Genomic DNA, 23970 nt, shown 5'->3' on the forward strand with positions numbered 1-23970 from the left:
TTCCCTCGGGAAACCACTCGCTAGGACCGTCTGCGCCCACCCCACAGGCAGGTTCAGCAGAACGGGTCCCTGCAGACCCCCCTGGTGGTTTATGTAAGAGACCACAGACATGTTGTCTGACCGGACAAGAACATGATGATCTCTGAGGTCTGGGAGAAAGTGTTTCAGAGCCTGAAACACCGCCATCATCTCTAGACAATTTATATGCCATCGGAGATGATGGTCTTGCCACAACCCGCGGGCCGAGCGACCACTCATGATCGCTCCCCAGCCCGTGAGAGAGGCATCCGTCGTCACCGTTACCCGGCGACACGGGGCTCCCAGCGCAGGTCCCAGGGACAGGAACCAAGGTTCTTTCCACATAGCCAGGGCACGGAGACCACGTCGCGTGACCTTGATCTTGCGGAGCGGCTTTCCCCTCGGGGAGAACCCCTTGGTCTTGAGCCACCACTGTAGTGGTCTCATGTACAGCAGGCCGCACGGTAACACGTTGGATGCTGCTGCCATCAGACCCAGAATTCTCTGGAATTCCTTTACAGTGAGTGACTGGCCTAGCTTCACTTGCTTGACAGTCGAGATAATCGAGGCTATACAAGCCGGCGACAGACGTGCCTGCATCGTCGTCGAATCCCATACCACGCCTAGAAAAGTGGTCCGCTGAACTGGCGAAAGCACACTCTTCTTAGCGTTGAGTCTCAACCCCAACCTTCTGATGTGGGCGAGGACGGCATCTCGATGCCAAATCGCCTGATGCTCCGATTGAGCCAGAATCAACCAATCGTCGATGTAATTTAAAATGCGAATGCCCTGGAGACGCAGCGGGCCAAGGCCGCGTCCATGCATTTCGTGAAGGTTCGAGGAGATAACGCTAGGCCGAATGGAAGGACCCGATATTGGTACGCTTCGCCCCAAAAAGCGAACCTCAGGAACTTCCGATGTTGCGGAAGGATGGAGATATGGAAGTACGCGTCTTTTTTTAGGTCTATCGTGACGAAACCAGTCCTCGGACCTGATCTGTGACACGATCTGCTTGAGAGTCAGCATTTAGAACTTGAGCTTCCCTACTGACCGATTTAAGAGGCGCAGGTCTAAAATCGGACGCAGCCGCCCATCCTTCTTTGGAACAATGAAGTACCGGCTGTAATACCCCAGCTCTCTGTCGGGAGGAAGAACTCGTTCTATCGCCCCCTTCAGTAGCAGAGCTTTCACTTCTTGTTCCATAACCAGAGCCTGCTCGGGGGTCACCACTGTGGGCAAACCCCCCGGAAACGAGGTGGACGCGACCTGAACTGGATCGCGTACCCGCGTTCGATAGTCTGCAGGACCCAACGAGATATATTTGGAAGACTTCCCCATTCTACCAGAAATTCTACTAAGGGTACCAGTCTCTCGAGACTGGCCTCTGGAGTAGTTTTTAAAAACAGAAACAGCGCCCTGTGACCGCGCACAGGCAGGGTTTAACGACCGTTCTGTATCGCTCCTCGGAGCAAACGAGCGTCCCTCGGGAAATCGCTCGCTGGGACCGTCTGCACCCCCCATTACAGGCAGGGTTGGCAGAACGAACCCCTGAGGGCACCGAGAGAGAGCGGGCGCCGGATTCAGCGGCGAACACCTCTGTCTCACGGTGGGGACCACCCTCAGTAGCCTGACACCAGTGGCGTCAGGACTTCTTCGACGAAGCCTTCCTGGCGACAATAACCGTCCTCAGATCGGTTCTATCCCGGGAAGACCTCGCCTGAGAACGCCGCGTCTCAGCCCAGTTTTGCTGGGGAGGAGCCCGCGACGCTCTCTCGACGGGCGGGGCTGCTCTCGCCCAGCAGCCCCCGAAGGATGAGTACGGAGGGGGAGACATTTCTGGAGCGCCGCTGCCTGTTTTTTTCCGGACGACAGCGGCGCATCCAGGAGAAACGCTTTATCTTTCTCCTTCATATTAGCCAGATTAAGCCACAGATGCCTCTCCGTGGCCACCAGGGCTGCCATAGAGCGGCCGACTGATCTGGCCGTCTCCTTGGTGGCACGGAGAGAAATATCTGCCGCCTGACGCAGTATCTCATTAATCACGTCAGTGCCGACGACCTCCCCCTCACTCATATCTCCTAGACCCAGCAATATTAGCATACATAGAGGTCTGGTGTGTCAAAATTCTAGCTGACACTGGTTTGTTCCACGATCTACACACCTCGGTGTGTAGATCGGGGAAGAAGGGCAAACACCGGCATGGAGGTAGTGAGTGTGATATTAAAAATCTCTCATCCATTTTACTCTCTCGACTCTTGTTTCTCAACTGGCCATTCAATGGTTAATTTTTCCACAGCCCGAGTCAAAAACCTCCATTTTTTACTACATTCGCGGGAGACTGGGATGGCAAACGAGCTTCCCTCGCTCTCCACTGAGTCCATAGACTCTGCATCCACACTTTCAACATCCAGCTCCTCAGAACTGGATAATTGAAGTGATGGCGCCTCAGCCCGGGCAGGAAAAACCGCAACGCGGACTCCCGCAGCGAGAACTGAGGCACTGGATCTACCAGGTAAGGGCAGAGAAAGGGCGGGGCCCGTCTCAATCCCCGCTAATAGATCCATCTGCGATCCCCACGACGCAAGCCTTCGCTGTGCCTCGGCAGCAGCGGGACCCGAGCCGCGGGGAGCGCGCACCGAACCACTCTCCTCGAAGAGTGCCCGGCGGGAGCGAAGTGTCTTCATGGGCAGACACTCGCAGTGCACAGCCGGCCCCCTCGAGAGCCGACTGAGCATGCTGCACTCCCAAACAAACAACACACAGATCGTGTGTATCCCCACCCGTGATGAAGCGAGGGCAGGGATGAACACACTTTCTGCTGTTGTTTGCTCGCCATATCAATATATATAAATATACAATATTAGACAGACAGACAAAATTCATACATAGAGCGCTTGTGAAGACTCAGAAGCTGTTGCGCTTGTGTTTCGGGGATGCTTTATAGTTTCCTGGTCGATACGTCACCCCGCCTATGACGTTCCGTCTCGCCATTGGACAGATTTCATACGTGCTTCATGACTCGTCACGCAGAGGCGTTCCCACGGCGTTTACACGCAGCTCGAAGTTCCCTGAATGGGAACTATGGTGTTTTATTTTATTCAATATAGATATGCTAATCATAGAGGGCCAGATTTACTAAACTAAACTCAATTCCAAAAGCGCAGATGGGAGTGGAAAGTTATTTTTGTGATCTACTAACGACGTGCAAATTAAAGAACACTGATGCAGCCGGATCATTTCCATAATGACCAATGCAATCTATCAGTTAGTATCGGGTTTAAGATGTACTTTTTTTGCGCCTGTAAATAATGGCGCAAACAAGAGTTAATTGTCGCTTGCAAACCTAAGGACCAGAGACCAGTATATAAAACAATAAATTAGAGAATAAATAAATAAAAATCACAAAAGTGGTATAATTGGTCAGAAGGACCGATGGCCCAAACAAAATAAAGTAACAATAGTGTGAGACCCACAGCCGAAAAATTAATGAAGAAAACTAGCCTTGCAAAAAAGACAAAATTCAATGTTAATACCCTATAATAGAAAAGAAAGAAAAATTTACATTCAACCTTCCCTTTACTCTTGCCAAAAAAAAAAAAATGAAAAAGAGTTTTAAAAAAAAGGGCAGGTCTCTCCTAGTTCTATCACATTCTAAATGAATCGAATGACACCGGTAAATCGAAAGAAACACTCAAAGCACTAAGAGTACAATTTGGTCTGGAGGCTGGCAGGGAACTCTGGAACAAGTGTGACTGGCTCAGAGTCACAGCAGCTCACTTTTGTCTAAAAGAAGAGGCGTTTTAAAATCACCACCAGCTGAACACCCAATAACCACTGGCAGGCAGCACCACAATTGACAAATCAGCAGTGATCTGAAACAACAACCAAATAACACACAAAAGTTATCAAAACATAATACATAATGAAAAAGACTTTTATTATGGATAAGTAGATTAAATCAGCTTTTTTTCCTGCATCCAGTAGCTTTTTTAGTTCTGATATTTTATTCTAAAACAAAGTGTCCTTTCACACCTGTTTTTTTTTATATATATATATATATATATATATATATATATATATAAAAAGCTTTACCAGGCATTTAACATGTCAATCACTGAGAACTGAGAGAAAGGCAAAGAAGAGTTTTGGAGAAAATAGGACCTATACATATTGCTGTAATCAATGGAAGCAAATTTGCTTCATCAAATTGGAAGTGTTAAGAACGAACGGCGCTGTGAGAGACAGCCATTGAAGTTCACTGTAATTGCAATCAATAGCTGATTTTAGAAGTGTTTATGTGCACCAATGCAGAACATAAAATAAAGTGTTTTAGTTTAAGTGATGCAGTTTGCAACTTTACATAATCTTTAACTAAACAGAACATTTAGATCTTAAATATATTTTTTTTTTGTTATACTGGTTGAAAAGTTCTAGTAGCGATCAATATTAGTTCAATTACAAATTGCCTACCCTACCTGTAAAACAGTGGGTTTGATATTCTTCACAATTTTTTTTTTTTCAAATCTAGGAATACCCCAATTTTCCTTTTATTGTAATGACATAATCTAACACTCAGAGCTTTAGTAGAATATCAGCCGCTTGGAACTGTGTTGAACCCAATGGGCTAAAGCTTCTGGCCGTCAATATAGCTGCCACAGCTGTAGCAGGATAATTATCTGTTGACGGCAGCTGTTACCTCTCCAGTCTAGCCTTTGAAAGGTCAACGTTCCTCTCTCATGAGTGGAAGTACAATGGCACTGGGCAACTATTAATGACTTTGGTGGTTGGGTATTCAGTTCTGCAAGACCCATTCACATACTAACTTGCCTGTGGCAGTATATTGTTGATGTACACCAAATTTATAATAATAATAATGTATAGTAACAATGTACAACACTTTAATAAAAGTATAATTACATTGTAATAAATGTAAAATAACACCGTAATAAATGTATATTTCTTAATAACTATAATATTCAAAGGTAAACAGTGTAGCTGACTTAAGGGGGTCACACACCGGACGAGAAGTGCCGCGCCGCGTCTAGGACAGCTCCAGGTATCGCACACTGGGCGAGCACATTATAATCGCGTGAGCTCAATTTTGAATCAACTCTTGGTAGAAGAGCTGCACGATGAGTGAGTTTTAACTTGATTTATTATTTATTTATTTTTTGTTGATTGAATAATAGCTGATGTTTGAACGTTAATCATTCAATAATAGCTGATGTTTGAATGTCAAGTAAAAGTGTCTTTCACGTTAAGTCTGTTATTTTGTTGTAACGTTATCCGTTGTCTAGGCAACTGTGTCACAAAATACAATAGTATTTATTTAGCTAGCGTTTAGCTAACCCGAGTGAAAACAGCACAGGGTGAAGCCATGTACATTAATGACGATTTGAGACAAATAAATGTTAATTTAATATAAAACTATGCAAATGGCGCTTTGTTGCACGGCAGGGTTTTGAACAAGGTCTTGAGCCGTAGCTGGGCGCCGCGGACAGACGCCGAATGGCACCGCCGGTGTGTGTACACTCATAAAGAATAATGTGTTCGAATTTTAAAGAAATGGCGCCCCGACGGTGTGCGACCCCCTTTAATGTTTAGCTGACAGAATCTTTATTTTTAAGCCACCATTTTCAAAACAACAACCCTCTCTAATGCCACAACTTCAATGTGTGCTTCTTTAACCTATATATTTACTGATATCTTTTGCATTTCTAATTCAAACAATGTCGAACTCGGCACTCCACATACTTGTGCCCTTCGGACAAATCCATCGGACAAACGCTTCGAGAGATATGCGATTAACAGACAGACAGACAGACGTTCCTGTAATCGCAGACGGACACACAGACAGACAGACATATGTTCCTGTAATTTATACGTGTATATATATACTGTATATATACACTCACCGGCCACTTTATTAGGTACACCTGTCCAACTGCGCGTTAACACTTAATTTCTAAGCAGCCAATCACATGGCGGCAACTCAGTGCATTTAGGCATGTAGACATGGTCAAGACAATCTCCTGCAGTTCAAACCGAGCATCAGTATGGGGAAGAAAGGTGATTTGAGTGACTTTGAACGTGGCATGATTGTTGGTGCCAGAAGGGCTGGTCTGAGTATTTCAGAAACTGCTAATCTACTGGGATTTTCACGCACAACCATCTCTAGGGTTTACAGAGAATGGTCCGAAAAAGAAAAAACATCCAGTGAGCGGCAGTTCTGTGGGCGGAAATGCCTTGTTGATGCCAGAGGTCAGAGGAGAATGGCCAGACTGGTTCGAGCTGATAGAAGGGCAACAGTGACTCAAATAACCACCCGTTACAACCAAGGTGGGCAGAAGAGCATCTCTGAATGCACAGTACGTCGAACTTTGAGGCAGATGAGCTACAGCAGCAGAAGACCACACCGGGTGCCACTCCTTTCAGCTAAGAACAGGAAACTGAGGCTACAATTTGCACAAGCTCATCGAAATTGGACAATAGAAGATTGGAAAAACGTTGCCTGGTCTGATGAGTCTCGATTTCTGCTGCGACATTCAGATGGTAGGGTCATAATTTGGCGTCTACAACATGAAAGCATGGATCCATCCTGCCTTGTATCAACGGTTCAGGCTGGTGGTGGTGGTGTAATGGTGTGGGGAATATTTTCTTGGCACTCTTTGGGCCTCTTGGTACCAATTGAGCATCGTTGCAACGCCACAGCCTACCTGAGTATTGTTGCTGACCATGTCCATCCCTTTATGACCACAATGTACCCAACTTCTGATGGCTACTTTCAGCAGGATAATGCGCCATGTCATAAAGCTGGAATCATCTCAGACTGGTTTCTTGAACATGACAATGAGTTCGCTGTACTCAAATGGCCTCCACAGTCACCAGATCTCAATCCAATAGAGCATCTTTGGGATGTGGTGGAACGGGAGATTCGCATCATGGATGTGCAGCCGACAAATCTGCGGCAACTGTGTGATGCCATCATGTCAACATGTCAACTCCCCGAGGAATGCTTCCAGCACCTTGTTGAATCTATGCCACGAAGAATTGAGGCAGTTCTGAAGGCAAAAGGGGGTCCAACCCGTTACTAGCATGGGGTACCTAATAAAGTGGCCGGTGAGTGTGTATATATATATATATATATATATATATAAAGCTATAAAAAAAATTGTATATCATTTCTTCTAGCTATTTGTTTGCTGTTTCTAATTAAAAGCAGTTCCTTAAAAAAAACATGTAAAACAGCTGCTTTATTTGACTATATAAGTGTTGTCTTGCATGGGTATTTAAGTGCTTATTTACAATGTCTTCTATTTAACTGCTACATACAATGTATAGATTGTTGTGATCCTAATAACATTAGGGTTTTGATCACACAAGCATCCTTAAAGGGCAATGGCTTTTGAGAGATAGCTCTCCTTCTCTTCAAAAGGACAACCCCCGCATTTCCATTCCCTCTCTTCACATTTCCTTTACTCTGGTTTCTTCCTTTAATCATAGTCATATTGATCTGACTCTGTGGATGGCTTTTCCTCCCCCTACATAATCATGAAAGTTGAATATAAAATCAAATTGGTGAGGTACAGAAAACCCCACTGTACAACTTTGAAATATACAGTAGGAGACCCAGAAGTTTTAGACCACATTAAAAATCTAGGATGCAAAGTATAATTTAAACCTGGAAATAAGTTTTAAGGTTTTGCTAAATTTAAAGCAAGGACATTTTATGACAATAATGCACTGTTAAGCCAATCTGTGACCTTGATCATGTGAACTCTTCTGTAGGAAAGGTCAGATTTTCTTGCTTCTATTAATGCAGAAGATTCAGTTTTGATCATTCTCAAATCAAACATGTGGAGTTATTTCATTTAAAGCTGCAGTCCACAGTTTTTCCTCTTTGTCGCCATCTCTGTTCAAAATTTGCGAGGGGGGGCAGGGGGGCAATATCCGAAAACCTTGTCCTTGTAGGGACATTTTTGGTTCCCATGAGGAAAACTGCGTATAATGGTTGAAAATGTGTTATAGTTTGATGATTTGCAGTTTAGGCATCTTACTATAAGTACTATCATGAACAAATAGATTCAAGCCACCACCAAAAACTGTTTTTTTTAATTAAATAATAATAAAGATGTGTTTCACATTCATTACGTGTTGGTCGACCGTGCGTTTATTGGCTCGTTTGCCTGTTTTGCCGTTTCTTGATTTTCTCAAACGACACGCTGCTGGTTCGGTCAATGTCCTGACTGAGCTGTATATCTGCAGTGCAGCGTCTAGGTTGTGATGCACCTCCCGAGCAGGAGGTCAAGCCAGAACACGTGCACAACCTCAATAGTCACAGCATATAAATCCAAACACACTTTCATTCCACGTGTTGAGCGGAGGCCGGGAAACTGAAGAAGTGGAGAGAGGGCATCTGAATCCCTCTCGTCATCTTTATACAAGAGTCACTCACTCTTTTTTATGGGTTCAGTGAGTCGTGCAAGGAAAGAAACAGTTTATTGATTTTAGATTTGGCAGAAGGGGATGGGAGGTGGAAGGTGCTGCTCAGTCTTGCCTTTCCTCCCTGTTTCCTGCTGTCTGAAAGGGGATTTTAGTCCGATCTGGCAGCCGGTAAGGTGGAGGGGGGTGGCGAGGTCGTTCATCAGAACAACAATGTTTTAGCATATACTAGCAGGAACAAGATAGGCCTCCTGCCAGAGAAAGAGAGAGAGAGAGGAAGTGATGTAATATGTATTAGGTTCACTGTGCATTAATTGGGATCTGTTTACAGTACAGAAATGCTAACAGTATTGACAAATAAACAGGTGTCTCTTGCAATATCCTGACCCCTTTCTTTTCTGTCCAAAAGTCACTGCACCTTACACAAAGTAAATCTTTGCTAAGTATTGATTTTGTGTGAGGTGAATTTGATGGAGAATTTTGGGATTATGTGGCCTAAAAAAAGTGCTTCTCAAAGTGTGGGCGTTTTAAAGACTTCCTTAGTTCTCAAACCCCCTTCACTTTCACACATTCAAATCTACGGCATTGACAACATGTTTCGTATTCCTTGACTTCTTATCTTGGTGTTAAGTATTAGAAAAGTTACAGGATTTTGGGGGTGTAATTTGTACTTTAAGGGGCAGATTTACTAAAAGGCAAATTAGCGTGAAAGCGCAATTCCAAAAAAGTGCAGATGGGAGTGGAAATTTATGTGTGAACTTCTGACGAAGCGCAAATTAAAAACACAGACACAGTCAGGTGATTTCCATAATGACCAACGCAATCTACCAGTTAGTGTCTGGTTTAAGACGTGCTTTTTTTCGGGTGGTAAATAATGGCACAAACACCTGTACATTGACGAGCGCAAACATTAGTATATCACCTTGCGTGATTCATTTAAATACTCTCCTCCCATAAATTTTGTGTCTGAAGGAGAAACTTTTGTCCATCTTGTCAAAAATGTCCATTATTACTTTACATACATTTTAAATGTGTGATAAAAATTTTGTATGAAAAGGTTCATTTGTATCATAAAGTTTTAGAGTGAGAACTACAGTATACATTTTTTTATTTTTTTATTTTTTGCCTATACTATTAAGCTCTGGAGCAGAAATTCAGCACATTCCTATGCTGAAACTGCCACCACAATAGATCTATTGGACCTAAAGTGGAAGTAGATGGGACTCCCTGTGGATTTGCTTTCTGTCTTACTGATAGCTTGCATGTTTTGCTCAGTTGTGCCTTTTTACTGACTTTTTACTTTATACCTTTTTACCGAGTGGGTGACACTCTCTTTACCCAGTGTGGACCTCAAAATATAAATCAAGTGCAAATGGGGTTTGTGCAAAAAGTTTGTTTAGAGAATCTTCCCATACTGTTTTGTATTCTATCTATCTTTTTGTCAGTAGAAGTAGTTGTAGAAACACTTTGTCCTAACTATATCTACACACGTTTAAATTAGACACCGTCACACAATAGCCACTTTATCCAAACTTCAAGCTTAATCAACACTAATTTTATTACTATAGTGCATATTTTCAGTCTGAGTAACAGCTGTTTCTTTGTATTAAGCTGGTAAAGTGAATAGAGATCTTAAAACTGAAATGTGCATTTTCTACTTTAAAATACTAAACATAAATTCCTGTTTAAAGGGTATAAAAAGTATATATTTAAATGTACATGATGGACCAGGATTTTGTTTAAGAAAAAGAAAGAAAATTGGGTTCAGATGTGAAGGAAATGTGCTTACATATCCTGAAGCCTTTTTCTTAGAGTAAAATGTTTTCTGTGCTTCTTCAAGTTCCTGGAATTTGGTTTGTTCTGCACATTGTACATTGACACCATATGTTTGAAACAGGCTTGTTCTCTACAAGATTTGCAGAACAAAGAGAATCAAACGTGTCAATAAAAGCCAGCGCTTGATGGAGCTCAGCCCAGAATATTTAACATGGCCAATTCCAGCTGTCTGCATGAAGCCCGGCTGTTTTGTATCTGAATGCCTGGTTTTTCCACATAATTAGTCTTGCTTTCGGTAGGAGATCATTGAGGACTGCTGATATGTGTTCAACCCCAGGTCATAAACCCATTTCAAATGTTTCTGATACTCTTAGCTAACCAAAGTGGATTGGTTCATGCAGGCCAGGAAAATCTAAGTGTAATCAATAAGGTTAAATGAATTTGACCTCATCAAGTGTTTAATCCAGATGCCAGATGTCATAATGACTTTGAAACAGATTGTCATTACAAATGATGACAGATGTGCAGTGTAGAGTACATAAACATATGCATATGAAAGCGTTTAAATGGGTATGCGCTCATTATCACCTCTAAAGAATGTTGTTTTTGCAGAGAAACTCTGTAATGGTTCCGCTAATTAACACACAATTATATTAATTGTGTGAAATATGTTATTGCACCCATACTGTGTGTATTTTAGGAATCTCTCACTTCACCCGTCACATATTCAATAAACACTCAACTCATTTGAACAAACTGCAACTTTCTCTTTTCAAGTCGTGAGAGAATGCTGCAGAAAAGAATCCTTCTGGAATGCTATTATGATGATTTTCAGCATTTACATTTAGATGGAAGAAGTTTTTGAAAGGGAAGAAATTTTCATCTTCTGAGAATTCTCAGAAAATGGTTTGTGAGTTGAACACTTTTTCAGGTCTATGCCGACCAAAAGAAAAAAGTTTCAAAAAATCTCACCTACTGAGTCAAGCCCAGAGCCAACATCAATGTATGAGGTCCTGAACTGGCATATGCCTGATAATAGATCAAAACAGGGTCTTGGTAATAGTAGTGTTTGGACAATCTGGACTTTCCATTGGCTAATATAATTTATTTAAATACATTCAGATGTAAAATTATATCCTGTCATAAGAAACTTTGTAAAAATTTTGTGTATTTAAATAATTTTGTGTTCTGTAAACCGTATTGCCTGTTGTTATTTGTAATCCATCCATCTTTTTGTCTCTATCTGTCTTTCTTTCACTTATTGTCACGCATCCACTCTCAAGAAGACACCAAGCAAAATTGCAGTCATGATAAACATGATTTACATTGCCAAAACAGTAATAAACATTACACATACACCCGTACACATAATGGAGGTATCAGTGATCCGTTGTTTGAAATTTAATGTTAGTATATGATACATTATTTATTTGCAAAGTGTACAGAACGATTTCACAAAGCATTCTTCTCGATATATTTTAATTTAATGGTAGTTTTTCATTGTATTTAAATCCTTTGTGGTGGTTTAAAAATAGGAATGGAAACTTGCGGTAATTTGCATGTAGTTTGTAGATGGCCATGAGGTCAAGAAGAGTAGGTTCTTGTGCAAGAGCACCGTATTTTATAGCGCTTTATAATGATGTGGCCTTTTTCCGTTTGCATCTGCCGGTTTCTGTGTCAAAGCAATGTTGACTGAATTTTGTACAGGACTTTTTTAAGTACAGGGTAGTTCATATTACTCAGATGTTTGCCTGCTTACATAGTATTAGGAACGGAAAGCATTGCTACACTTTGCTGTAATTTCTCTCCAATGTCCTAAGTGTTGGTCTTTTTAGTTATTAATAATTTGATTTAGTGTAATTGAGTTTTCATCCTGGGACAATGCCAAAAATGTTTTGCTGAATAAATAGCCCCAATCCCCCCTACCCATCTTTTTTGTCTCTCTCTCTCTCTCATCCTTTTTCAATTCATGTTAAAAGTCAACATGAGTTTACAACCCATTTAGCTTCTGTAATGCTTCTGTAAAAATCTCCAATGTGCATTCACGCAATGTGTCATGCGTCATTGTGTTCTCGTGAATGCACATTAGAGATTAATATTTTGTAAATAAAGTGGTCAATTATGATTTTTGCGCAAACAAAGCACTCGCGTGGCATCAAAAAAATTGCAAATTATTTTTATGATGTCTTTATACCTTTCTGAGCCTTGAAAGTGGTATTGTAGTTGCGTTGGCTGTCAATGGAGAGACAGGAAGCTCATAGATTTCATTCAAAAAGATTTTCATTTGAGTTCAAAAGACGAACAAAAGTCTTACGGGTTTGGAACGAAATGAGGGTGAGTATTGGGTGAACTGACCCTTTAAACAAAATGTGTTTTTTTTTATTTTTTTTTTTTTAGCATGGTGCGTGTCTTTAAAAAGATTGGAGATATTTTCCTTTAGTGTTGCATTGACAGCTTATCATTTATTTTTAATACAGCATTTCATTCTTCTGTATAATTTCTCTTGTATGTAGCACTATTATATTATCGCACAGATGAAGATATAAGAACTCAATCTGCATAATTTTATCAGTTCTGAAACAGCAGTTATTAATAATGTATCAGTATGAGTTCCATATAAACTGTCTGACAGAGTACTGATTTTCACATACTTTTTTTTTTTTTTTGCTTCACATGCAGGCTCAAAGATTTATACATCAAGTGATAATAATCTTGCACTAAAAGGCTTTTCTATTCCTCCAAAATCACCCGAGGAAAGGTACGACCGGCACATCTTCGAAAATAGCTACTGATGATTCTGTCCAATTTCCGTATCTAATGCACACACACGTGATTCCATCATGTTCCCTCTTTATCAGATTTGCCGTCAAGAGGTGAGCTGTGTTTGTGTCGGTACGTGTGGAGGGTGGCAGCCATTACTTGGTTCTTCGGAAGCACCTGTCTCCATGACGATAACAACCCTGCCCTCCTTTGTCTACATTAAGGTGAGAGCCACATCCTCAGAAGCACATGAGCGGAGGACAGGAGAAAAGAAAGATAAGACTGCTTTTCTCTGTATACCCCCGCTCCTCATTCCAGTGTGCTTTTTCTCCCCCCTATTGTGTCTTTTTCGTTATTTTTATCAGCTTCTGAAGAAAAATGTGGCCGTGCCAAGTCAGAATTAAGTTTTACAGCACTCATATCTGTATCTTTTATGGAGGGAGCAGAACAGAAAAAGTGAGGTACCAATTCCTTGCAAATTGGTGCAGAAGGCATTTATCTTTAAGGAGAGGGAAGACGAGCGTAAAGAGGAGGCGAGAATAAGACACTTTGTAAAAGTTGCCTTGGTGAATTCGCCTTCTCTTGCTGATAGATGAGTCTTCTTCACCTCTATTGAAACACAGTGTGATGAATGGGCAGGTCATTGATTCTGGCATTGGAAACACGTCCTCCACCCTTATGCATATTCTCCATAGGATACAGCAGATCACACAGGTCTAACGCATCCATCACTCGCAGGTGATTGTTGTCAAAATCTCAGTGACTCGTACAATATTATGATTAGTAGGAAGAGTTCTGGGTGTCCGGTTAGTCTGGGCTGCTTTTCTCAAAAGCATCGTAAGCATAAGTTGATTGTAGAACAATTGCCACCAATGGTCTATACGTTCAACTTAGGTTTACGGTACTTTTGGGAAACGTAGACTTTCTCTCTCTTTACCCTCACCTCATATTAATCAGACTTGGTTGCTGTTTTAGAAAGTTGAATAATATTAAAGCAAACACAACTCTGGTATCGGTAAAGTATCGTTATCGCCCGATATCCAAAGTCAGGTATCGGGATCCACCGATCCACAGGAAATGTGGATCGGTGCATCCTAATGTAAACACTTTCATTTGTTAAAGCAGGCCTGCACGATATTTGTGCCGGGAGTTTTATGTAGAATCACTAATTTGATTAATTCATTTGATCATGCTTTCTGCTTCCAAAAGAATATAGAGAATGTCATGAAAATGTAATTGTAAAATGTACATTTGTAGTGAAAATGTTGTTCTCAAGGGTTATTTCGATTTAAAAACATTATATTAGAGTTTATCTACTGTAATATTGTTGGGGAAAAAAAGAAAGTAAAAATATATACAAGCAGTGCTACAAACTATTTACTACCATAATATCTACTTGTAAAAAATAAATAAAAATGCATTGTGAGATTCACCTTTGTAACACATTATTTGTATATTTAGTTCTAAAACATTCAACCCAGAAAAGTGTAAAACATGCTGATTCGTTGCATGCCTGCCCACTGAAGCTAAGCAGGGCTGAGCCTGGTTAGTACCAGGATGGTAGGGAGACCTTCTGGGAAAACCAGGTTGCTGCTGGAAGAGGTGTTAGTGAGGCCAGCAGAGGGCGCTCACCCTGTGGTCTGTGTGGGTCCTAATGCCCCAGTAAAGTGATGGGGACACTATACTGTCAAAAGAGTACCGTCCTTCGGATGAGACGTTAAACCGAGGTCCTGACTCTCTGTGGTCACAAAAAATCTCAGGACGTCTTTCAAAAGCGTAGGGGTGCAACCCTGGCGTCCTGGACAAATTTTCCCCTTGGCCTCTGTCTATGATGGCCTCCTAATAATCCTCATAATTATATACCAATTGGCTTCACCACTGTCTCCTCTCCACCAGTAAGCTGGTGTGTGGTGGACGTTCTGGCACACTATGGCTGCCGTCGCATCATCCAGGTGGATGCTGCACATTGGTGGTGACTGAGGAGATTCGAAGCGCTTTAAGTGCTGAGAAAAGCGCTATATAAATGTAATAAATTATTATTATTATTATGATTTATTAATATAGTCATTTCCAACATACATAGTGTCAAATGGATTATGGATGAACTTATGTAATTTATAAACGAAGGTTATAAGTACAGTTTGTCATGTTTATACTCCAAGCTACATTCCTTGTTGCTATAACTTCAGGTGTGTGCTAGGCAGACATCAAATATGTGGGTGACTGCTTGTGTAGACACACAAAGTATACACCTCGGTGAGTGTGTGTGTTTGCACTTCTAGTATCTGTGATGAGGTGACAGCACCTAACGTTAATTGGACCGTCTTCCTGTTTCTGTCTTTCTAACAGCTTGTCTTCTTCCTTTTGCCCCCTCTATCATCTCTCCCTTTGTTAAAGGAAGCATACATTTTTCAGGATCCATCCTACTTGTTTCTTTGATCAAAATAACACACACATACACACAAACTAAACAAAGATTTGTTAATTTTCTTGTAATGGCCTTAGAAAAGAAAAAAGAATAATTCTATTCTATAAAATCTCAGTAATTTCAGTGTGTGTGTGTGTATTTGTGGCATGTTTTTTGTGAAACTTTTGATCACAAACGGCTGAAGTACAATTAATGTAGCCAATATAAGATCAATTATAATCTCAGGGGCCCATCGCAAGTGATTTAACTTATTAGCTTGCTTTACAGATCATTAGCATTACAGGGCTGCTCAAAGCCACCACATAAAAGCCACCTTTCCCAAAGAACCCATAAGCATGGTTGCTTGTTGTGTGGCATTGACCTCTGTCTCTAAGTTGTCTGTCAGTCCAGTAGCAGTCCAGTCGTCTTCCCCAGTTTTATTCATCCACTAAAGAGGGCGGGGTCATCATCTCTTCCAGTCTCTCTCTCTCTTTACCCTCTCCTCATATTAATCAAGACTCTAGACTGTTCCACAGGCTCCAATTCCACTTCAAAGCCAAACCATTTCCTGCAGTCTGAAAGGCCTGTCATCACCATGTATAAGAGAGAGTGAGAGAGAGAGAGAGAGAGAGAGGAAGAGAGATGTGAGATGAGTGGGAGGAAGGCAGGCAAACCGATAAAGCATATCCTAGAGATGCATGTGCAGAAGGTCTGCACCACCCTGGCAGTCAAAGTGTGTGCACTTCAGAGGTTGGATGGAAAAAAATCAAATTCATTCACTTACCCCTGCTCTTTTTCCCCCTCTCTCTTTGAATTCCCCAGAAGTGTAAGTGGTGGTATCCTCATGTTCGCTGGCTCTGCATGAATTACATTGCATCCCGTGTGCCATTGTTGAGATAATGGGTAAAGTTATCTTCAAAGCGGAATGGGGAGCGCCGCGGGGTCGGAGAGAGGCAGCCTTCATACCGCGCCTAATCCGTGAAATTACACCTGCCACCCTCCTCCACGCCAGACACATTCCTAAAACTATTAAAATTAACAAAAGTTTCAGATAGAGACTTAATTAACATCCTGGCCTCTCTAGAAGCACCTTGCAAGCTCAGGTACTCTTTCATGTTTGCGAGAGAAAGGAAAAAAGAAAGAAAAACAGCGCTAAATTAGATTTGGTTGAAAAATTGCCGAGGGCTTCAGGGTTCATACGCACCGGCATGACGCTTTGAGGAGATGAAACGAAGCGGACATCTTTTTGAACATGTTCTCTCTTTTACGTCATTAATGCCGCTTCCGTGGCTGCCTTGCTGGTTATGTGCAGTAAAAACGAAGTAAATGGAAAACAAGTAATTGTTACATGTTATTAATTCCAAGAGAGCAAACTGAGCAAATTAGTCAAAATAATACACTGAACAACTCTATTGCTGCCGAGCAATGGTAACAATAGGGTCTTGCAGTATTGCTGTATTTATTATTAATGAGTTATTTGAGCACATATGCCGACTTTAAGGCCTCATAGGCAGTATGCATTGTGATAGCTATGTACTCTACCATTTTTTACAAAAAGTTTTTTTTTTGGAAGAAATGAAAACTTTTACTCAGCAAGGACAAATTAAATTGATCAATACTAACAGTAAACACTTTTCCATTGGTGTAAACAACTTTTTCAAATGAATGCTGTTCTTATAATCACCACAGTTTCCTGAAGAGAATATATCATGATTTCTACAAAAAAAATCTTTAGCTGTTTTCAACATTTCTTAAATCCACACTGCAGAACTTTTGGGCACTAGTGGCGCTCGACCTGTAACTTTCACGTCTAGCGTCCCTAGAGGCCACAAGCTCTACTGCACTGTCACAAATTAAAGTCAACAAACAGTGAGCGAAGTGAAAGCTGGACCAGGGTTAATCCTCGTTTCCACTTTTAAAACCGTTGCCTTCTTCCTTGTAGCTGTTGTTCGGCCATGACGAAAACATACAGACGGCAATCAAATGTGAGTTGAGCACTAACGTCAGAATCTGAGGAAGTTTGAGGTGGTGGGGGAAGTGGTGTATGCCGTAAAGCGGTCGAATTTTGTATTCAAATTTTCCAACCCGAAACCCGAAGTTACAAATTGCTAGTAATTTAAGCGCTACAGACACCTTCAGGCTACGGCAGACGTGTCATTCAACCTATTGAAAGTCGATATACCATCTCAATGGATTTTGGTAATATATTATAAAGGTTAAAAAGTTCCACAGAGTGGCTTTAAGCAGCAAACAGCATAATAGAATGATTTCTGAAGGTTCAAGTCTGGAGTTATGAAATTTCTCAATATTGCTGTTACTGTATTTTTTATTTTTATTAAATAAATGCATCAGAAAAATGACAAAATCTTACTAACACAGAACTTTTGAGCTGTACAATATTGTGTACATTTATCCAGCACATATAATTTGCTAACACCATGCTCTGAAGCAACCTTCCTCCTAACTAGCAGACTTTACTGTCGGGCTAATTGTGTTCACACTCTATGAAGCAAATGAATATTATTGATGGACCTGCCACAGCTAATTAATCAGAAACTGATATATGTAATGATTTCTGCTTCACACTGACAAAATGGTTATCCGTTTTACTGAGTATGGTACTATGTGGGGAATAGTTCCAATACACTTTAACAGCAGATTGAGAAGCTACATTTAAAACGCCTTCACAATGGCCTTCTTGGGTTTCCATCTGTATGTTGACACAATTGATAAATTATGAGAGTGAAATGTGTGTAATTTGTAGGTGCGTGTAATTAGTGAGTGTGTGTGTGTGTGTTTGGTCTTTCAGGCTCCTCCCACTGTAACACTTTGATCTGCCCACATGTTGGATTGGACTACTTCCAAGCACCTCACACTACAGGGTTCAGGGCTATAGCAGGCCCACATGGAATCTGTACGCAAAAAAAATTCTGCAGAAATCACCACATCCCACGTCCCTTGTGTTAATTTATTTAATATTTTGGCCAAATTGATTATATTTATTGACACATTTACTGTGTTTTAACTCCATCCAAACCATCAGCTGATTTTCATCCCAAATTAACACTGAAAATAAGAAACAAGTCTGCAGATTCCGTCCGGACCTGGCTATGGCTCATTCTGGATAAACACAACTTATTATGCTCTTGTGTTGCTGTATCACGGCTCTTAGATAGATAGCAATAATTAAAGGGAGACTTACATTTTAAACTACAATTACAGGCCAAAAATGTAGTGTAGAGAGAGTTCACCCAAAAATTAGCCTTAGTGCACCTATTATGCTTTTTAATGTTTGTATTGTGTGTATTATAACTGTTTGTAGGTAAAAGGTCAGCAAAGTTTTAAAGATCGAAGTGCACAAAAAAAAAATAAAGGTATTTTCTCCTGAAGAATCGATTCCGAGTAATCAGCAATTGACCCTTCGTAGGAAGCTTGATTGACAGGTGATCTGACCAATCGTACTTCGCCATCCGCCATTTTGTCCGACAAAGCAGTCGGGAGAGTAGTAGATTAACATGGGAGGATTTGAACTTGAAAAATGGAAAGTACTGACGCCTTTCTGCGGTTAAAGCAACATTCCTTTTTATGTTCATTAATGTTTATTTGATGCTATAAATGAACTAACGTTAGAAAGAAGGATGTGATGATCGGATCAGGAGCAGCTTTAACGGATGCTCCACAGCGATCGGTCACAACACATTAAAGAGCCACAAAACGGTATTTATTTTTTAAATTTCTTTTAAAAATAGACCAAATTTGAAAGGTGAAACTTTGTTTAATATGTTTAATATCAAAAGTAACCGAAAAGTAACCTGGTCTGTCAGTGTGTTGTCAGTCCGCGATGTATTTTTCACAGCGTGAGAACATGGCGTGCGTGTGTGCGAGAACAGCGTAGCTTGTCGAACATAGCAACAGTAAGGGTCTTTGCGAACGGTCAATTCCAGTCTCACCTCTTGTTACATACTGCCGAAGTTACGACGTCACTCTGTAGGCCAAAACACGGAAATGAGTTAGCATTTTAGCACTCCCGGTTCCCTCGCTCTAAAGTCTATGGGTTTTTTGAATGTTTTTTTGCCAAATCGCCTGAAATAAGGTCTGTGGTGAACAAAGCCTATAAATATTTTCACGTTTTGATCTATGACATAGAACACACATTTATAACCTGCTTGTGTTTTTTTTAAACTTGATTGTGTCTGCTTATGTTTTTAAAAAACATTTATACGCTTCAAAATGTATAAATTTTGGATTAACTTGTAAATATTATCTTGATAGACAAAACGTGTAAGGGTCACAAATCTCAGATCTTATTTTTTGCGATTTTCCAAAAGTCTATAGGGAAAATACATTGCTTTTCGATCGAGGGGAACCCATGCGCCTCTAGCTTCCGAGTTGTCCTACAAAGTGACGTCATCACTTCGGCACTCTATAGAGCATCACAGTCCCGCCCACAGCCGGTGCCGGAAGTAAAAATTCAATTCTCCATTGACATTTGAGAAATAAGCCATGAAAACGTAACCATACATGGTAGACTTAAAACCAGCTCCGGCTATACTAAGTGATTATATATGCTCATATAAACGCCAAAAGTTCATGGGGCACTAACCTTGTTTTAAGATAAATGCCTTTAATTCGCGAAGTCTTGGATAAGTACTTCATTACCCACAATCCTGAACAATCCCACAGTAATGCATCTGATTTGTGGAAGCCCCGCGAAGGTTCGTGAAGACTGAAGATCGTATAATGACGTAGGGCTAGTTCATTGGTCGCACCTCAGAGACGCCCCCGCGCCATTGGATGTGCAGTTGTCGCAGCACAGCCTATGAGCGAGCAAGATGCTCAATGTGTTAGCTGTGCAAATGCGTTTTACACAAGCTTCAGTAAATCGAGGAAAAGGAGTTTCCCTGCACATTCACTATATAAAATTCACTGGAGGTAAAAGTTCACGTGGCCGTCGTCAGATTTGGAAGTCACTCAAAAGGCTCTTTCACGGTGGCTTCAGTTGCCTTTAGTGAGGCGCGGGGGTTAATGGGAGGAGTTGTTCCTTTGCTCGGAAATGAAAATATGTACACAGGCTTGTACCCTTGACTGTTTTTTTTTTTTTTTGGATATTCTCTTTTTTTTTCACTCGAAATTATATGTTGTATGCTTATGAGTTCAGCCGGAGCTGGTTATCCTCAGACATGCTCTAATACTCTTTAGATATGGATTTTACTAAATGTCAATGGGAGAAATGAATGGGAAATTTACTTTCGGCACCAACACTCTCTTGGGCGGGACTGTATTGCTCTATTGTGTGTAACAAATTTGCATAATACCAGCCCATGGTTTTTATTGGCTGCCCGCTAACAACGTCTACTTTGAACCGCCCTCAAACACTGTAGTTGTTGCTGAGGCCTAGAAAAGTTTAGTTTGTGTTGTTGACATGTCGAGAAGATGCTGTTTTCAGCACTTTGTATTCACTTTGCATGCACTTCAAAAGGATGAGAACTTGCTCTTTTCATATCACTGTATGCATCGAGTGCCGAGGAAGCCTAAATATCTCGAATTCAGACATGGTAATAGCCATTTTGTTTCCAGCATGCACTGTAAACCGAGGACCAATTACAACTGACTGTTCTACCTGACCTATCAGAGGAGAGAAAGCGTTTTGAGAGACTGAACGAATGACAGTGTTTTTTGATTAAATTTATGTAAACCTATTATAGGATGCATTCAAAACAAAATTAGTAACTTTTTAAAATAGCATAACAGGGTAGCTTACATTTTTTTCCATAATTTACTCACCCTCATGTTGTTCCAAACCTGCATGCGTTTTGGGTATTTTCAGAATAACATTAAAAACATAATTTGGACGATTTGGGAGTAAGTAAACGATCAGAGGATTTTCAGTTTTGAATGAACCACACCTTTAATGCCCTAACATATATCAAATAAAGCACCATTATAAATTAAAACGACATCTTTTGCTGCCTCCTCCATTGAGCCTATGTGCTCCACGGGCAAGTCTTAACAAATTACCACTCTGCTTTGGCCCACTCCGTGTCGATTCTTTATGGAAACAACCTGTTGCCGATGTGTTCCTGAGCAGCAGGTGGTCAAGCTAACGATGCTATCACACGCACACTGACTGCACTAAAGCTGACAGCTCTGTGTCTGGGCTCTCACTGCACTCTCCTGCTGCCAGATCCGAGACTGACCTTGATAATGTCCTCATTAATCAGCAAGAGCTCGCAAAACTTCTTTCATTTTTAGTATGAGCTGAAAGCTAAGAGGCTGCATTGCATTAGTTTACCATTAACCTCTTGATCTAGCAATAAAGATGCATTTGGTGGCTATAAGTGGTTAAACGGTCAATGTGGGATTGTGTGTGAGCTACTTCCAGAGCGGATGGTCAAAAAAGGGCCATTTCCTATGCTATTTTAGATGTGATTGGTGCAGATGTGAAATTGTTTTTGCTTTTTATTCTTTGACTTAAAGGTTTGGACCTATAGCATTAAGTTTTTATCATTTATGAATCTCGACTTGAGCTCAGAGCAATAAATAATTAGAGCCATCTGCTGGGAGTTAGTGTCATTCTGCAGCGGTAAATGCTGATCGCTGGATCCAGATGCCTTTGAAAGCGCTTTTCCTTTCAACTGTCACAGCGCTTGGCTCAAAAGGGCTCTGATGCCGTTAGTGCAAATTCAAAGGGATGGTTCGGATTCATCAGGTAAATACAACATGAATTTATTAATGAAGAATCTTTGGCTTAGTTTTACATGTCAGAGTGAGTCTCAGTGAGTTATAAAACAGGAAATAGCAATTCATCTGGCTGTAGAGTGTAACACATGATCATCATCACAATCTGAAACAGTTTAGTTACAGTTAGGCAATATAGTGCATCATCTTTATATATGTGAATAAAATATAATGCTAATAATTCATGACTGACTGCGAATGTGATGGATGGACTAGTTATGACCCCTTTTTCATAGGCGTATCTTTGGAAATAGGTTATTTTATGGCTGTGCCACATGGCTTTATTGGACCATGTTGAAGGATGAATCCTTTGTTACCTTTAGAGAGGTGACCGTTGTGTGCACAGCAAATTTGTATTTACAACTTTGAGGGAAATTACAAAAACGACATGTCTGCGGATATTTAATGAACCCTTAGCTTGTTAAGCCTGAATTAGCGTATGTACGTTCTTTTGGTTAAGTACACTCTAAAAATGCTGGGTTGTAATTTGGGTCAGATGTGTGGACAAACCCAAATGTTGGGTTAAAAAATGCAAAAAAGTGGAAGTGAAAGTTGAAGTTGGGTTAAAATTGAAATTACATTTTTAACCCAACATTTGGGTTTGTCCATATTTTACTCAAATTTGGGTTCGAACAACCCAGCATTGTTTAGAGTGTAAATGGGGTTGGGTAATTGGAATTTGAAATAAAATTTCCATCCATCCATGGGATTGAAAATTACAGTTATATTTCTTTGAATTGCACTTCAAAGTTCCAATTCAAGAAATGAAATGGAATTTGAAAGGCATTCTCAATTCAATTATGAATGTATGGTCCAAAATGAGGTACAGTACATTTAAGTATATAATGGAATACTGTATATCTCAAATATCTTTTTAGGTACATTAACTGCTGGATATTTGTGACAGTTGTGTGTTATTTTTGATTATTTTTCTGGTGCAATTTTATCTTGTATTTCCTCACATTTCACAGACATATTCTGATTGCAAATCATATTTCAGTCGTTTATTGCCATTAGCCTGGCAACACAGTCTGATTCTAGACATACAGCATGTAGCCAGGCTAAAATGGAGAGAATTCTTACATAATCTTGAGGAAAGACTACTGACCAACTACCCTGGGAGTGTTACAGCTAAAAATAAATACCATTGGTGTGCAAAAAATAATGCAGAGGCCAAATTTGTTAAAAAATGTAACATTGTTGCTGAGGAAGTTTAATGGAAAAGTTTTGCCCTTTAAAGGCTAGTTTTATTCTCCACAGACCTTTGCACAGAATGTCATTATATTCTTATTCTTTTTAGAATTTTACATGTGTAATTCCTTTTAGTTAGTGTTTTGCACGCATAATAATCATTAATTATGAATTATGAATTAATTATGAATTAATTAGAATTTGGGTAGTGGATGTTGGATCCAAATCATTGTTCAAGCTCTGTGAATCACTTATTGTACGCTGTTTGCAATGAAATGCTAACAAATAATTGGCCTAATTGTGTGATTTGCATTGTAAAAGTAGCACCTACCATATATAGTTACCATTTTGTGATGTATTGTGAGGTAATGCATTCATGGAAAGCAATAACCTTGTGTGCAGTTTTGTTTTTATGCAAGCATGATTTATTGATCCTTTTTACAGGGCATGTAAAGATTTGTTATTATTTTGCTTGATATTATTTGCTCTGCTTGTTAATGGAAGTGCTGGAAGAGTTTGCAACTAACTCTTAAGCCAAATACACTCTGCACTCGTTCATTTAACGACACGTTTTATTACTTAGTGTAATATTACAAAATAAAATTACACAGAGAATTCGCATTTTAACAACGTTGTTT

At 40.4% G+C, this 23970-nt stretch overlaps 1 long non-coding RNA gene across 1 annotated transcript in view; it reads left to right on the forward strand.

The window, feature by feature from the left end:
* Window positions 1–12915: 12915 nt before the first annotated feature.
* Window positions 12916–23970, forward strand: part of LOC148981750 (uncharacterized) — a 28926-nt gene continuing 17871 nt past the window's right edge. The window contains exons 1-2 of the long non-coding RNA XR_016168196.1: window positions 12916–12994; window positions 13095–13220. This is a non-coding gene — a long non-coding RNA (uncharacterized LOC148981750). The remainder of the gene's footprint in view (window positions 12995–13094; window positions 13221–23970) is intronic.

Source organism: Pimephales promelas, chromosome 4 (assembly GCF_988280905.1).
Source record: "Pimephales promelas chromosome 4, fPimPro1.hap1.1, whole genome shotgun sequence".
Lineage (NCBI taxonomy): Eukaryota > Metazoa > Chordata > Actinopteri > Cypriniformes > Leuciscidae > Pimephales > Pimephales promelas.